This window comes from Pan troglodytes, chromosome 11 (assembly GCF_028858775.2).
Source record: "Pan troglodytes isolate AG18354 chromosome 11, NHGRI_mPanTro3-v2.0_pri, whole genome shotgun sequence".
Classification (NCBI taxonomy): Eukaryota; Metazoa; Chordata; class Mammalia; order Primates; family Hominidae; genus Pan; species Pan troglodytes.
The window spans coordinates 109,203,059-109,206,285 of NC_072409.2; the positions used below are offsets into that span (position 1 = coordinate 109,203,059).

Below are 3,227 nucleotides of genomic sequence, written 5' to 3' on the forward strand. Positions count from 1 at the left end.
TTTTAGTAGGGATAGGGTTTCACCATTTGCCCAGGCTGGTCTTGACCTCCTGTACTCAAGCATTCCACCTGCCTCAGCCTCCCAAAGTACTGGGATTGCAGGCATAAGCCACAACGTCTGGCCCTGTTTCTTCCATTTTTTTTCTTTTCTTCTTTTTTTTTTTTTTTTTTGGAGACGGAGTCTCGCTCTGTCGCCCAGGCTGGAGTGCAGTGGCGTGATCTCAGCTCACTGCAACCTCCGCTTCCCGGGTTCAAGCAATTCTCTGCCTCAGCCTCCCGAGTAGCTGGGATTACAGACACCCACCACCTCGCCCGGCTAATTTTTTGTAGTTTTAGTAGAGGTGGGGTTTCACCATCTTGGCCAGGCTGATCTTGAACTCCTGACCTCATGATCCATCCACCTCGGCCTCCCAAAGTACTGGGATTACAGGCGTGAACCACTGCGCCCAGCCTTCTTCCTTTTTTTCATACAATTTTTTTCTGGCCACACATTAATGAGAATACTTTTTGTTTGTTTGTTTTGTTATGTTTTTTGAGATGGAGTGTCGCTCTGTCACCTAGGCTGGAGTGTGGTGGTACAATCTTGGCTCACTGCAACCTCTGCTTCCCGGGTTCAGGCGATTCTCCTGCCTCAGCCTCCTGAGTAGCTGGGACTATAGGCATGCGCCACCATCCCTGGCTAATTTTTGTAATTTTTAATAGAGATGGGGTTTCCCCATGTTGGTCAGGCTGGTCTCGAACTCCTGACCTCGTGATCCGCCCGCCTCTGCCTCCCAAAGTGCTGGTATTACAGGCGTGAGCCACTGAGCCCGGCCAAGAATACTTCGTTTTTTGTTTGTTTTGTTTTTTTCCGAGTAGGAGTCTTGCTTGCCCGGGCTGGAGTGCAGTAGCGCGATCTCAGCTCACTGCAACCTCCGCCTCCGGAGTTTAAGCAATTCTCCTGCCTCAGCCTCCTGAGTAGTTGGGATTTCAGGCACGTTCCACTGTGCCCAGCTAATTTTTGTATTTTTAGTAAAGACAGAGTTTCACCATGTTGGCCAGGCTGGTCTCAAACTCCTGACCTCGTGATCCGCCCGCCTTGGCCTCCCAAAGTGCTGGGATTACAGGCGTGAGCCACCGCATCTGGCCAAGAATACTTGGTTTTTAATACGCAGAGAATTAAAATACGAACCCACCCACCAATGGCAAGAAGCAATTATTTATGTATCCCACTAACACTTTTTCTTTGCAGCTGTCCCTGATTGGGATGGTTCCCATAGCATTCATAAAATTACAAGTGTATAACACTTTTTTTTTCTTTTTTTTTTTTTGCAGCTTCATGGTTGGTTTTGGCCAAACTTTTTATTTAGTATTCTGTAGTTGTTTAACACACACTTAAATGGTCTTATTGGGGGAGGGGAAAGGGGAGGTTCTTGCAGATTCCCAAGGAAATGTCAGAAAGGCAAAATGGCCAGCATTATCCATTTGCCTTTTTGGGTTTACTGGGTGAATAGCACTTTCCTTACATAGGCATGTGATTTCAGGTTTTTCATACTGAGAACATTGAGATTTCAGTTGGAAGACACCCTGAAATCTTATGAGTAGCATACCCCAACCACCCTCTAATAGCTAGCTTGTTTGTATAGGTAGAATGATTCATCTCTCCATTTTAGATGGCTAGATGTTTTGTGGAAGATCTTAGAACTGCCTGCCTCATTTACTGGGAAAAATCAGATAGGAAGTGGCCTTTAGGGATACTTTTACTTGGAAAGTTACAACACTAGTACAAGTCTTAACACATTTAACATTTGCTTTGCTTGTTGAAAAGCAATGCAAAAGTCAAATAAAATTAAACATGTTTTACTTTTTTCCTCACAAGAACATAAAAATTATGGAGGGGAACTTAACAGGGAATTTTTAAAAAGTAACACAATTTTTCCTTTTAGTAGTCCTTGGGTAGTTATGATAGAATAGTTTCCACTTTTTGTTTCTTTGAACTGGGATTTTGGTCCAAAGTTTTGTTTGTTTCTAGTATCTGCTTCTGCCTCCCCCTCTGTCAGATCGGCTTCCTCCACGGCCACCACCTCTTGGTGCTCCACGGCTTGAACTGCTGTAAGAATCACGTGGAGGAGGCTGCCCCCTTTCCATAGAAGGGGGAAGCCCTCTTTCTTGTCTGCCAACCCGATCACGACCACTTGAGTAGAGATCACTTCGGCTGCTTGAGTAACTGTCTGGACTTCCACCATATCCGTCACGTGAGCTGCTGTAATCATCATAGCGACTGCTTCCACCATAAGATGGGGCAGGGGCCCTCGTGTAGGTGGAGCACTATGTGAGTTACCATAACTCTCATATGAATTTCTGTAGGAACCTCCACTTGGATGATCTGAATAGTCACGATCACGACCATATCCATCTCTATCGCTATAGCCTCTTGATGGCTAGTCATCACGTGAACTGGAACGACCGTAATCACGGTAAGTATAATCTCGTGGTGGTGGTGCATAATCTCTAGTATCACGAGAACTTGGGTAATCTCTGCTTGAATAGCTGTCTTTAGTAGAATACCCATCATCTCTTGGGGACAAATAATCATCTCTACAAGAGGGCAGCAGTTCCCTTCGAGGTGGACCTCCGTAACTATCTCTTCCACGTGACACAGGAGCTCTTCCTCCCATTCCACTGCTACTGTGAACTGGCCCTGAAGGTGCAGATCTCCTAGGAGGAGGACCCCCACTTCTTGGTGGTGGTCCTCTTTTTACTGGGAGTGGTCCCCTGGAAGAACTCATGTTAAAATTCATGGAATATCCACCGTCATCCATGTGTCCTCCCCGTGAGGGAGGTCCCCTGGTTCCTCCACTTCCTCCTCTTCCACCTCTAAGACCTCTTGGAAAGGGCCTCTACTTCCTGGAGGGGGAGGCGGTCCACGTCTACCACTTTCAAATGATGGTTTGGTGGCTTGTTCCACCTTGATGGTTTTTCCATCTAATGACTTTGCATTCATGTCTCTGGCTGCATCCTTAGCGTCTGCTGGGCTTTCAAAGGTGACAAAAGCAAATCCTCTTGATTTGTTGGTTTCACGGTCTTTCATCAAGAGTACTTCCACTATTCGTCCATATTTGCCAAATACTGCTTCAAGAGCTTTCTCATTTGTTTCCGTATTAAGCCCACCAATGAAGAGGTTTCCTGGGCGATCTGCTTCAATCATTTTTTTTTTTTTTTTTTTTTTTTTTTTTGCCGGTGAGTCAG

The 3,227-nt window shown here is 45.7% G+C and overlaps 1 pseudogene; it reads right to left on the bottom strand.

Annotated features, from left to right (window-relative positions):
• Nucleotides 1–1,822: 1,822 nt before the first annotated feature.
• LOC100614843 (RNA-binding motif protein, X chromosome-like) lies at nt 1,823–3,227 on the bottom strand (annotated as a pseudogene).